This window comes from Canis lupus, chromosome 14 (assembly GCF_011100685.1).
Source record: "Canis lupus familiaris isolate Mischka breed German Shepherd chromosome 14, alternate assembly UU_Cfam_GSD_1.0, whole genome shotgun sequence".
Lineage (NCBI taxonomy): Eukaryota > Metazoa > Chordata > Mammalia > Carnivora > Canidae > Canis > Canis lupus.
Window position 1 is genome coordinate 5,174,501 of NC_049235.1, and position 14,953 is coordinate 5,189,453.

Sequence of the window (14,953 nt, forward strand, 5' to 3'; positions counted from 1 at the left end):
CCAACAGGCCCTTTCTAATAGATGTGCGGATACCATGCTCTACTGGGTCCATCTTAAGCCATGCCAAAGCAAGGATGGACACTGCATGAATGGGAATGTGGCTAGAGGCAAAGAGGGATGGTCACCAGCAATAGAGGCTGCCACCACACCCGAGCCTCAGCTACAACTCCACAAATCTTACCACATGCATATAATCCTCTGCTCTTTTTAACTCTAATTTAATGAGATTGATTTTCAGGTGCAGCTTATAGATTTGGTCATATGATTTCATTACCACATACTTCTCAGTCAATTATTATGGACCATCTTCATCCTTACTGAGATTGGAGTTGTACACATCCAGGAGTCCAGCTGGATAAAAAAACAAATACCTAGTTTGTTAAGATATTTAATGGAAGAGTGGGGGACTAATGATTAAAAGAGCAAATTTTAGGGGCACAGAGGTGGCTCAGTCGTTTAAGCATCTGCCTTCAGCTCAAGTTATGATCCCAGGGTCCTGGGTTTGAGCCCTCCGCATCAGGCTCAGCAGGAAGTCTGCTTCTCTCTCTCCCTCTTACCCTTCCCTCTGCTCATGTTCTCACTCTCTCTTGTTCTCTCAAATGAATAAAAAATCTTAAGAAAATAAAATATCAAATTTTATTTAGCACTTTCTATGTTCCAGCCACTATGCTAAACACCTTACATGAACTATTTCATTTAATGTTTTCAACAACCCAATGAGGAAGGTTACTAATAAAATCTATTACAGCAAAGAGAACTAAGAGAAGTTGAGTATTTGCCCAAGATCACACAATCAAGTGCTAAAGCCTAAATATGAACCCACGTCTCATAGGAACTAATGATCTCATACTCATTATTTTCTACCACCTCCACATTATGATGCTTTAATGTTCCTGTCCCATAGATTTAATTCATCTCTCTCACCAGAGTCAAAACATATCTTCTAAGGCTGCTTCTGCTGGAAGAATCAGCAACATCAAAAAGATCTATTGTTTAATGGATTCATCAAACAGCAGACTATTGGTCTATTTCTGGCATTTTATGGATGTGTTATTACCACTCTATCCCAAAACATCTTTTATCAACTGTTTTATAATACTATAATGCCCATATGGCCTGGATATTCCAAAGTAATCTTGATTTCAATATTGTGACCTATTTTTTACAGAAGCCACAAAATGTCAGAAAATTATAATATATTCATATCTAAAATAGATTCCCCACTCTGTTTCTTGCATCCAAAAGGGTCCCAAATTCATTTATGAGATTTCTTTTGTCAAAATTCCTTGGGCTCTGAAAATATGGTCATGACATAATATTGATGGAGGAGTTTTAGCTCATTTCTTACTCATGGCTGAGGCTAATTTACACTTTAGCAAATCCACTGTACCACGTGGTGTAATCACCACAGCTGAATCAAAGCAGCTCCCAGTCACAGGCTCTGGTGTTTAATTAGCCTCCATATACCTATTGACTGCAACTATCATCACTGAGCCAATTCCTATTCATATGGACTTCTGGTGGTAGTACTACTATTTTCCAGCAGCTTGATTTTCTCCCCTAGAGAACAGACAGCAGATTGTCATAAAGCACTGAAGCAAGACCTTGCCACTACTCATGTCGTGCTACTGTGCCATGGCATTGAGCCCTGTATAAACCTGGCCAGGTCACCCAGACTGGAGGCCTAATTGGTGCCAGGAACACATGTGGCCAGGCATTCTGTTAGTCCTGGAGTTTATAGACTATACACACCCTCACCCACCCACAGAGCTACCCAACCCTTTCATGTGTATTTACACAAACCTCCTCTCTGTCATGGCCAAGAAACATGGAAAATATCCTTGGTCAAAAGCCATGGTGACCAGAGGTTCCAAATGATTGGTTCTCAATGGAAGGCAAGTGGAAGGCAGAGATCTGTATCTTCTTCTATCAGCATCTGTCTTCCAGTAACCCCTTGACAATTGAGTCTTTAATTGATGTCACTAGCTTCCTGAAAGCTGCCTCACTCTGTTGGATGGAGCATGGTGCTCATGACACAAGAGTCATGGGATGTAAGGCCTGGAATACCACGCTTTCTTCCCTGCCCTGCAATAACTCGTATATATTTTGATATATATGAAATGACTTAGCTCTTTGCTTTTGAAGTAAAAGAAGTTTTGATTAAAATATATCGGCACATATCAAGATATTAAATAAAAATCAAAGGCTCTCTGTGTTGGAGTTAGAAAAAAAGACAGGGTTCGTGTCCTCGAGAGCAAGAGATCCCAGCCTGCAGAAAAGAAGGTGGAGGGCAGACAAATGATCTGGGGAGACAACAGATTGAGGTAAGCATGACTTTATTTGGCCACCACTGATCCATCACACAAGTTCAGACAGGCCCATCTTCCACACACTAGTTGACCTGTATGGCCGTTAGCGGAGCAAGACCACTACAAGCTGTCAGCAGTGAGCTGGGAGTAATGAAGACAGGACCAGAAGGTGAGCGGTGTGGTCAGAAACTCAGAGAGCAAAAGCAAGATGTCAAAGCCAAGTCCCCGTGGCAGAGTGGAATGCAGGGCATGACCACGGTTAGACATCAAAAGGGCACAACAAAAGATGCTGAATCCAGTAAGGGTATAAGAGTCAAAGCTGGCACATCTAAGATCAGACTGGCAGGAGCCAGTAGGGGTACAAGGTAGTGAGATCGAATGGAGAGCTCCCACAGAGTCACTCTTTGGGGGGTTAGTCTCTCTCACACCCTCATCAGCAACCATTTTAATATGTTAACATGCCTCTTTAAGTTTCTACTTTGTATATATTCCTGGAAAATAGCATACATGGTTCTGTATGCATGTATTTTTCATTTACACAAATGTTATGTGCTATAGACCTCATTCCCTTTTCCTTAACTCTTTTCAATCAACACTCTGTTTCTTAAATCCTCCCACATTGATATGTGCATTCCCAGTCTGTGTTCCTAACCACTGCACAGTGGTCCACAGGGAGCATCTGTTACACCATGCCACACACTTCCCAGGCTGCTTCCATCTCCCCACCACCACCAAATGATGGGGCTATGGGTATCCTCACATATACCACACAGGGACCTATGAAAGAATGTCTTTGGGATATGTGCCCAGGAATAAAATTGCTGGACCATGTGGAAAACGGATTCTTATTTTAACTACATAGTATGAGATGGCTCTCCAGAATGGTTGCACAATCTACATGCCCACCAGCAGGGCAGAGGACCTTTTGAAGGTCAGGGCTGTGCCCCTTTCAACTCATCTCCTTCTGTACCAGGCACCTAATATCAGTCAAAGAGAAGCCCCAAACAAGATCAGCTATCAACTTCTTCCCCAGGTGAATTCCAAGAGAACACAGGTTTGCCCACAGCTGTGAAATTCTTCTAGCTCCTGACTAAATGTTCCCTCCTTATTGTCAGGATTTCAAAGCACAAAATAACCAAGGCATATTTTTAGATGTGTTTCTAGCCTGTCCCGAGCACCTTGACCTACTGGCTCCAACTGCTGGCATCAGAAGACAGCCTTAAGAAAGTAACCATTCAAAACTCTACATTGTATTACTTATAACTTCATTAGTCCAGGAAGATTCTGTGTTAACACACTACTTTATGTCAGTGTTTTATTTAGTATATTTTGTTGTCTTTCTTATAGTTAGTTATCTTCTGATGTCTCTTTTATTCTACTGTTGATATTTTCCTTTTGTTATTCTACTCTCTTCTAATTAAATATATGTATATGTGCATATGAGTAATTGTAATATGTATGGATTTGACTCAGCCTCTGCCGCCAAATCCTCAAGGCATAAAATTCAATCTCTAGTCCTGGGGCACATAGCTCTTTTCCAGACCTCTTTTTATTGTACCTCTCTCTAATTGCATTCCCTCCTGCCTAAAGGTGGAGAACCAGTTGGTATTCTTCATGTCTTTATTACAAATGGGCTTATTGAAGAAGCTTCTATTTGTTCCCCAACAGCTATTCTTCACGTTTTCATGGTAATAGGATTTTTAGCTAGTACATGATAGCCTGGGTGAAATCTATATTTCCTTGCTTTCTTGCAGGTGGATGTGGCCCTATGAAAAAATTCTGACTAATGAGATGTGTGTACTTTGTGGGGTACATGCTTAAAACTACCCCTCCCCACTTACTCCTCTCCCACTGGCTGGAAGGGGGATGTGAGAAGGAGTGCTGGCTGCCATCTTGGATCATGAGATAAACATGGCATAAAGAGGATGGCACAAAAGGATCTTGTGTCTTCAATAATTGTTGAGCCACCTACCCCAGAAGCCCTGGAAGGCTTCCTAGCCTGGGTAAAATAAACTTCTGTTTATTGTAAGCCACTAATGTTATAGATTAGCCTAACCAAAATACATATGTACCAGGGGATAGCAAACTTTTATATAGAGAGACAGGTGGAAAATATTTTGGACTTTGCAAGCCATTCTATCTCTGTTGCAAACTACTCACCTCTGCCTTTGTAACACAAAAGCAGCCAAAGATAACAAATGGGAGTGGCTGCTGTTTCAATAAAACTTTGGCCCAAGGGGCCAACAGTGTGCCACCACCCCAGATACATAGTATTGTTTACATGTTTTTAGACTTTAGGTAAATGGTCTCTCACTATATGTGTCCTTCTGCTACTTGCTTTCTTCGCTCAACATTACGTTTTTGAGATTTATCCATGTTATTATACATGTAGATTTAATAATCATTTCCATCACCAGAAACAACAGCACTGAATGAATGTTTTCATAATTTATTCCTTCAATCCTCTGGAATGGTCAGCCACATTCTTTCTAACTTCATACTCACAGCAATGTTACAGAGTTCCTACCCACACTCATAGAAATGCCCACTAACGCATATGAGTGTCTCTAGAATTCATAACTGGGAGTGAAGTTACTGCATTTGCAGCTTTACTAGATGTATCTCAACCTTCTCTCCGTGACTGTACCAGTGAGACCCTCCATCAGAGTATGGTGCTTCCCCATGCTCCACACTCTTACTGATCAAAACTGGGTATTATCATACTTCCTAAATTCTGTCAATCTGATGGATCAGAAATATATTTCAGTGTGATTTTCATTTGCATTTGCCTGTTTACTCATGAGGTTGAGCATATTCTTATATATTCACTGGTTATTTAGACATCCCTTTTGTGAAACTCCCCGGTCATATACTTTGTCCCATTTTCTGTTACAGTATTTGTAATTTTCATATTGATTTGTAAGAGGTTTTCTCATATTCTGGTTACTATTATGTATCTTTTATAAGCTTTATAAGCATCTTTTCCAAGTCTGTAACTTGACTTTAAGGGTATATTTTGATACATGAATATTTTAAATTTTAATATAGTCAAATCTATCAAACTTCTTTTGGTTACTGCTTTTAGTATCTTGTTTAAGAAACCCTTCCTACTGGGGTGCCTGGGTGGCTCAGTTAGTTAAGCATCCGACTTAGGTCATGATCTGAGTTGTGAGATTGAGCCCAGTGTCAGGCTCAGAGCTGGGCTCTGCTGGACATGGAGCCTCCTTAAGATTCTGTCTTCTCCACTTCTCTCTGCCCCTCCCTCAAAAAGGCACATGAATGTGTGCTCTCTTTTAATAGAAAGAAAGAAAGAAAGAAAGAAAGAAAGAAAGAAAGAAAGAAAGAAAGAAAGAAAGACAGACGAGAGGGAGGGAGGGAGGGAGGGACCCTTCCTACTTCCAAGGTCATGAAAATATTTCCTTACAGATTCCCCCCATATTTTGAAGTTTTTCTTTTCACATTTAGGTCTTCGAACATCTTGGAATATCTTGGAATCTATTTTATAGATTCTATTTTATATTTCAGTTTGAAATACAGAATTTTTTTCCATTATAGATGACCAGATATCCCACTGCCATTTTTTTTTTTAAGATTTTACTCATTTCTTTCAGAGACAGAGAGTGCACAAGAGAGCACAAGTTGTAGGGAAGAAGCAGGCTGCCCATCAAGCAGGGAGCCCAACACGGGGCTCAATCCCAGGACCCTGAGATCATGACCTGAGCCAAAGGCAGCTGCCTAACCTACTGAGCCAGCCTGGTGCCCCCACCCACTGCCATTTTTAAAACAGCCTATGCATTCCTAACAGACTTATAAACACCGTGTCACATATCAAATTCCCATACAGTCACAATTTTATTTCTGGGATCTCTTTTCTGTTCTTTTGCCAGTATCAAACCACCCTAATCATTACAGCTTTATAAACAGCCTTGATTTTTGATAGCTCAATCCCCATCATTCTTGTTCTTTTTCCTCAAAATTCTCTTGGATATTCCTGGTCCTTCCTTTGCTCTCCCAAATAAATTTTAGAGTTAGCTTAGCAGGTTGCATGAAAAAAAATTGTTGGGATTTTGCCTTGAATTGCATCCAATTTATGGATTGATCTGGAGATAATTGACATCTTTCCAACACTAAGTCTTTCTAACCACTCCATCTCTTGCACTCCCACAGCATCAGATGATAATAATTTAAGGCAGATTTATGGCCAATTGAACTGCTTTAACCAAAGATTGCTGATTAATGATTCTGTGTCAACCCAGAGAAAAGTTCTCACTGCATTGCTACAAGTTTCTGTCCTTGGCCCTGTCCTTTTGAAAATATGTCAATCAGTTATTCAGATAACACCAACCTGGTGGGGAAAGCACATGCCATAGATGACATAATCAAAATTCAGAATGATCTCAAGTCTAGAATGCTTAGCTGAAGCTAGGAAGATAAAATTTAACAAGTATAAATGCCTGGCCCAGCAGCAATCTCTGAAATTCACTTGCACAAATGCAGAATGGTTGCAGAGGGAGTAGTGATTTGGCAGCAATTTATGTGAAAAGAACTTTGTGGCACAAGAGAGGCAGTTAGGTAGTCATTGATCACAAACTTAATATGAGGCAATAATATGATGTGGCCATTTAAAGAGCTAATGCAAACTTATTAAAGTACAATATCCAGTTCATGTGAAGTACAGGCCCCTGTGGTCTGATGTAATCTGATCACATCCTCATCACTTGCTTCATCTTTGGATGCCACTGCTTATCTCAGAGCATCTAAAGAAGGATAAACAAAACAGTGAGATAAACAAAACTTCTCATCTAAATCTGGACAAAGAGACAACCACGCTATTATTGCTAAAGTGACCAAGTAAAAAGCCACAGCTACCCAGCCTACATGGGAGAAAGCTCTCTACCTTATCCTAAAGATGTCCCCAGTAGTGGAAGAGTCAGGGGTGCAGAAGGTAGTGAATTTCTGCTGCCACAGTCATAACTGCAGTTGCTTAGTGACCATCTCCCAGGACACCTGCACTGGGTGACTTCACTTTCCCTTCATGGTCAGTGACCATGGCATTAAGATCACACTTTCTCTCTCATTTCTGCCTAATCCAACACAAGCTTCTTCAATCACAGATTTGGGAAACAATACACACGTAAGCAAGTGCCAGAACGTCGAGTTATGACATAATCCAGTTTTGCTCAGATTAGGAAGGATTTCATTATCTTCTTTATTTAAAATAATCCATTTATGAAATATTTCAAACATACAAAAAGCAGAGAGAATGATAAACATCCATGTGTCTGCCACAGAGGGTTAACAATTGCTAACTTTGCAATATAGATTGCTTAAGATTTGTTAAGAAAAACAAAACATGACAGGTATACGGTTAAAGTCCTTGCCCCCCAAAAAATAAAAATAAAAATAAAAAATAAAGTCTTTGCCCCTACCCTGTGAGACAATTCTCCTGAAGTTGGTAGACATCCTTCTCATCTATGTATTTGAGTCTTACTGCGTGTGTTTCCATAAAAGTATATAGTATCATTTTATGCTTTTAAAACTTACAAAATAGTTTCATGTTATTTATAATACTCTATAATAGTCATGAACAAGGCTGCAATGAGCATTTCTGTAACAGCTCCTTGTCTGTACACAGCTGTCTCTAGAATATATACATCTAGGGGTAGAACTGCTGAATCATCAAGTCAGCATATCTTAAATGTTACTAGATACTGGTGAACTGGCTATACCCATGAGCATTATAAGACAGTGTCCATTATCCTATATCTTGTTGCTACTTAGTATTATCAAACTTTAAATATTTGCTAAACTGGCAGCTAGGAAATAATATCTCATCACTGTGGGATCTGGTGTGTTTCCCAAGATCCCAGTAAGAGGGAACATTTTTCATATATTTCTTGGCTATTTGGGATTCCTCATCTGTGAACTGCATCTTTATCTTTTGACTATTTTTAGTGGCTCGTTTATCTTTTTTGTTATTGATTTATGGAATTAATCATACATTTTAATATTTATCTTTGATCGGATATAGGCACACAAATATCTTCTCCCACATGACTTCATCTTCACTCTGTTCTGCTCTGATACTATTCTCACTCCACACTGAGCCACTCTTCCCAAGTTACCTGTAATATTTACTGCCACAAGGCATGGTTTTACCAAGGAAGCCATCTGGTGATTGCTTGTTTTTTCTTTGGCATGAAGCTTGCAATTCTAGTAACTTCCATAGGGGGTGTTTTGGTTTGGTTTGGTTTTTGTGTGTGTTTTCTTATCTTTGGGAGTTCAAAGATTAAGCCATTAGGGGTTTCTTTATTCTGCTATACCAACCAGTTCTGATTTTTTGACACCACCTAGGTAATCTACAATTCAATTCAGTTCTGCACCATTTCCCCAGAATTCTTGTAAGGGATCAGTCCCACAAGAAGGCCCCCACTTCAGACACCAGTTGTAAGTATCTGGCTCCCAGGATACCCACATTTTTGTCTGACTTGGCTACAAATTCAAGGGTTTCACAAGCCCCCCTCAGGCTCCATAATTCACTAAAATGACTCACAGGATTCAGAAAGGCACTTTACTATTACTGGTTTATTCTAAAGTATACAATTCAGGAAAAACCAAATTGAAGCAATGTCCTACAGGGGAAACAATACCATCCCAGCAACTCACCAACCCAAAAGCTCTCTAAACTGGTTATTTAGAGGTTTTATGGCAGTTCCATTATGTAGGCATGATTTTTTAAATCACTGGCTAATGGTGATTGAAAATCACTAGCTCCTCTCTCCTCCCAAGAGGTTAGGGGCCCAGCCCCCAAATACTATGGTTGTTTCTCAGGTGACCAGTCCCCATCCTAAAGCAATGCAGGGGCCCACCAAGAGCCACCTCACTAACATAAAGTCAGGTTTGATTACAGAGGGCTCACTATTGAATAACAAAAGATGCCCCTGTCATTCAGAAAATTCCAAGGATTTTAGGAGGTCTGTGCCAGGAGCCAGGGCAAAGACCAAATAGTATTTCTTATTATCCCACGGCCATTAATAAGAAAGATGAAGTCAGGTTTATAGTCAGGTCAACTTTCATCTATTCGACTTTTTAGAATATTATATTCCTTGATTTATAATTAATGAATAGTTTATCTAATAAATTAAGAAAAAGGTTTAAAGAAATATGACACTAAGGTTCAAGTCATAGATATTACTACAACCTCAAGAGAAACAATCATTGTTCATTCAGTACCTCCAGGTCTCTTTGCTACTTGCATTGCCCTCGATTCACACCAGCCCTCCCTGTCTTCAGCATCATGGCCAGAGCTTCTATATCAGACTGATGTCAGCACTGGTTAGTTCTGACAAAATGTTCAAAAACTCAAATAAAGCTGGGCAGGAGTGTGCTGGCTCATGGGCACACATGGGTTCTTTTCTTTGTCCTCTTTGTCCATCAGACAGGTTACTATTAGCAACCCAGTTGCAAGTTCATTCCCTTAACCTAGTTCTACCAGTAGCTTTCACTGCAAGGGTTGGTTTTCTAACTTCTGCAACTTGATTCAGACTTCAGACACACCACTCTGGTCATGCATTTTTCTTAAAGGAAATGTTTCTTAAGCATTCACTCTCTGAAGGTTTAAATTTACAATTTGAATGCAATAAAACATTAGTTTCATGTCCAAGAAGTATAATATCCCTTCTGCAATCTGTCCCTACTCACAGACCAGAAACAGATATTCACCAAACAACCCCTCCTCCCACAAAGCAATCATCCATCTGATCTCAGCTCCCATTGGACTAGTTCTCCTCCCAATTTCTCCTTCTACCTCCTATCCCCATCACTTAGCTTATTATTTCACTGCTCCTAGAGACCCAGAGCAGGGAGGGGTCAAAGCAATGCTTCTTTTATATCTACTAACGAATAACAATTTATTAAATATACTGCATGATAAATATCAAATACATATGGTCAACTGGAACCTTGCAATGGCTCACCTGATTGTGATTAAAACAAAACAAAGCAAAACAAACAAACAAACAAACAAAAACCTAGATCCACCCCAGCCATGGATGGATTCTAAATGCCTGCTTCAAGGTATACTGTTAACTTAAGGAAGAATGAGCAAGACCACAGGAACAAGTTCCCATCACTAGCAGCATGACTCCAAGAATAAGCCCTATTGTTGCTGGAGGGAAAAAACGGTAGGCAATGAGAAGCTTTGTGTTCCTCTCTTCAGATTTCTGCACTGGCCCAAAATGAAGGAGGCCTTCTTCCTCTCCCGGGAGGAGGAAGGGCACTAGTGGGCTGGGTCAGAGTCTGGGATCCCATAGAGCCTTGTTCCCTGGAAGCCAGGTCACTGAACTGAAGATAATTTATGAATACACTCTCTAGATGCATTCATAAATCACCCAGGACTGGATGATGTTGGGCGGACCAACCTCACCCATGCAGCTAGTTGGCTAACCTCACAAGGCTCAGAGTTAAAAGTTTTACAAGCATTACCTTCATCTACAAAATGGAAATCAGCCATTGTTTCTTAAATGCCAGACAGTAAAGGAAACTTTTTACCACCATCCTCTGCTCCTGAATCTCTCCTCAGCCAGGGCAACTGCTGCTCCCTTCTCTCTGTCCCCAATTCCTCCTGTGCCTCCTTCCTGGAGACCCAGGAGCAAATTTAAATTGTTCACCACTCTTTGGTACCATTTATTTAGGAATTGCTGTCTTAAACCACAGGGTTCTGATAAATACAACTATTTAGCCTGACCCAGATGCTGCTGTTCAAAGAATGCAGGGTCCTAAGATGCAAAGCCAGGCCCAGGGAGGGCAGGGGCCTCCTGGACCAAGCCATGAAACCATGCAGGACTACTACTCTATTGTGCATGTATGACAAGCTGCTTCATAATTTTTTATGGCTCTGCATATATGCTATTTTTACATTATCCAGACATCTTTAAAAGGTCCATGTCCTTTGACTATTATTCAGCCTTAAAGAAGGGAATTCTGACACCTGCTAGAGCATGGTTGAAACTTGAGGACACAATGCTAGTGAAATTAAGTCAGATACCAAAAAAGACAAATACTGTATGATTCTACTTATATGAGATGTCTAGAGTAGCTGGATTCATAGAAGCAGAAAGTGGCATGATGACTGCCATAGACTATAGAGAGGAAGTGGGGAGGGTTTTTTGTTTGTTTAACAGGTACAGAGAGGAGCCAAGATGGCGGCGGTGGTCGGAGTCTCCTTGAAACGCCGGTTCCCGGCTGCAGCCCTCGGCGGAGCCTGCCTGCAGGCCTGCCGGGGGGAACAGACAGCGGCAGCCACAGCTCCCCGAATCAAGAAATTTGCCATCTACCGATGGGACCCAGACAAGACTGGAGATAAACCGCATATGCAGACTTATGAAATTGATTTGAATAAATGTGGTCCTATGGTGTTGGATGCTTTAATCAAGATTAAGAATGAAATTGACTCTACCTTGACCTTCCGAAGATCATGCAGAGAAGGCATCTGTGGCTCCTGTGCCATGAACATCAACGGAGGCAACACTCTGGCTTGCACCCGCCGGATCGACACCAACCTCAGCAAAGTCTCCAAAATCTACCCTCTGCCGCATATGTATGTGATAAAGGATCTGGTTCCTGACTTGAGCAACTTCTATGCTCAGTACAAATCCATTGAACCTTATTTGAAGAAGAAGGATGAATCCCAGGAGGGCAAGCAGCAGTATCTGCAGTCCATAGAAGATCGTGAGAAACTGGACAGGCTGTACGAGTGTATCCTCTGTGCTTGCTGCAGCACCAGCTGCCCTAGCTACTGGTGGAATGGAGACAAATACCTGGGGCCTGCGGTTCTCATGCAGGCCTACCGCTGGATGATCGACTCCAGAGACGACTTCACTGAGGAGCACCTGGCCAAGCTGCAGGACCCGTTCTCTCTGTACCGCTGCCACACCATCATGAACTGCACAAGGACCTGCCCCAAGGGGCTGAATCCAGGCAAAGCTATTGCTGAAATCAAGAAAATGATGGCCACCTATAAGGGGAAGAAAGCGTCCGTGTGACGCTGAGCGTGAAGTAGCCGGCTCGGCTGGACACACTTTACATCCAACTTGAGTCCCTTCAGAGGCCTTGATTTTCCATGAGCACAGCATGTATAATAAACATTTTAAGAAATAAATAAATGCTATTCTACTTTATTAACAAAAAAAAAAAAAACAGGTACAGAGTTTAGTTTCACAAGATTAAAAAGCTCTGGAGATTGGTTGTACAACAGTGTGAATGTAAATACTACTGAATTAAACACTTAAAAAGGGTTAAGACAGTAAAATGTATGTTAGGTGTATTATAGTACAATTTAACAATAAGAGACCTATGTCCTTCATTTCTTTTGTAGATTTCCCAGTAATGCCTAGCACCATGCACAGATGCTACCCTATCTTGAGCAAAACATTTTTATCATTGTAGACATTTCCACAACCATCATTTTAGTTAACATAATGTAATCCTCACAGTAACCTTGCAAGATAAGTATTTAGCCCAAATAATAGATAAGGTAAGAGGGTTCATCGACATTATGTGACTTGCCCATAGCTACTTGGAAACAAAACCAGGGGATTCAGGTCTTGGATTCCAAGTAAATATTATTTTTGCAGCTGTACCTCAGCTTCTTTGTAACTGAGGATCCAAAAAGAATTCCTCATGCCCAGGATGTGTTCTGGAAAATCCTCCAGCATCAACAGCTGAGGATACATATTCATGTCAACTCAAAGCTCGGGAAGTGGCTACTCATGTGTGTGTGCATGTGTGTGTGCACTCGCTCATGTGCATGTCTGCATGTGTGTGACTATTGCTAGAAAAGAAAAATACCACCTCTTGTGCAGGGAGGAAAACCCACAAACTCTCAAAACCCCAAAGAAAGTGCAATTATTTCTGAAACACGGGCATCCACACCAGAGGAGAATCAGCCTCAGAATTGGTTGCCCTGGACAACATAACACAATTCAGTCTCCCTGTCCTTGGCATGCATGTGGCTTGCTGTCTCCAGGCATCACAGCCTGAAGTATTTGAGCAAGAACCAGAGATATCATGAGGGAGGACATCCCTCCTCCAGGAGCAAATCCACCCCTGCCCTTTTAGCATCAGGATGAAAATAAAACTGAAGATAAAGCTCTGGGACAGCTCCTCTCTCTAAGAAAGTAGAAGGGAGCTTGGGGAATAAATGGGAAACGGTGAATACAGGCCAACAGATCCTGTTAGAATGGAAAGGAAGTGTATATACATGGCTCTGAAAAGTGGAGGAAGGTATTCTTCTAAGGTAGATGATTCTGATGGAAACCCTGACCTACTGTTGCTGACATAAGAAAGTCACACGGTCATGCTTTGGGGGTTTTGCCTGGGTGTCATCACTCCTCCACTCTCCTTCATTTTTAAAAGGTAGGAGGTCTCCATTAATGATCTCTATTTTAGTATCTTAGTTTTCTCTAAATGAACAGTATGTCTCTACTGTTACTGACACAAGAAAGACACAGTCATTCTCTGAGGGTTCTGCCTGGGTCACCACTCCTTCATACTCCCTCATTTTTTTAAAGGTAGGAGGCCCCATGGAATGATGGAGGGTTGGAGTTCAACCTGTCGTAGAATCTCCTAGATCTTCTTACATGTGAATAAGTAAAGCTAGACTTCAAACTCTTTGATTTCCAGTAAAACTCACTGTCTTCATATCCCAACACATGTTATCTTCTCTGTTACTCAAAAGCTAAAATAGAAAGTTAGGAAAATATTTTTTAAAAATAGCAAAAGTGTTGGGGATCCCTGGGTGGCTCAGCAGTTAAGCGCCTGCCTTCGATCCTGGAGTCCCAGGATCGAGTCCCACATCAGGCTCTCTGCATGGAGCCTGCTTCTTCCTCTGCCTGTCTCTGCCTTTCTGTGTGTGTGTGTGTGTGTGTGTGTGTGTGTGTGTGTGTGTCATGAATAAATAAATAAAATCTTTTTTAAAAATATAGCAAAAGTGGAATATTTCAATCAATAGGCAAATGTCTTTGAAGTCCCCAGGTCTATCCTTAAGGTAGGCATGGTTGATGTGCAAGAAAACCATATGGTAACCATATTATTAATGAATGGCATTAGTCAGGACCCAACCAGTGACCTTAGGTAAATCACTTAACCTCTATGACCCTCAGTATCCCCATACATATAATTGGAAAGGCATGTGGAAGAGGAGAATACATCTCCTGCTTCCCAGCATTATGTGAGATCACAGACCTCTACACAAGCTGTCAGAAAGGGTAAGTGGGGACCATCACTTGTTTCTGAGCCCCGTTTCATCTCTTTCACATGTTCCCCCTCTCCAGGATCCCAGAGCAGCATTAGATGGAGAGCAGAGGGAAGAGGGGGGTGGGGCAGAAGGAGCCAAGTAAAATGTTGACAGCAAAAAGAAAGCAAACACAAATGAGCTCTGCAAATGCTCGGGCGCATGCTGTATTCATAATAGGTGCAGGGGAGGTGAAACGTGCGTGCTAGTATATGCAATACTGGCTCCTGATCAATGTCTCTTGCTGCCTGAGTTACCTGCCTGTTCCCCTGGGCCTCTTCTCCTTCACAAGATGTCCTGGATGCTCAGTGGACAATAACAGCATCACCTTTGACGCTAGTTAGAATGGACC

General features: G+C 41.3%; 1 pseudogene; it reads left to right on the forward strand.

The window, feature by feature from the left end:
• LOC608210 (succinate dehydrogenase complex, subunit B, iron sulfur (Ip) pseudogene) lies at positions 11,500-12,487 on the forward strand (annotated as a pseudogene).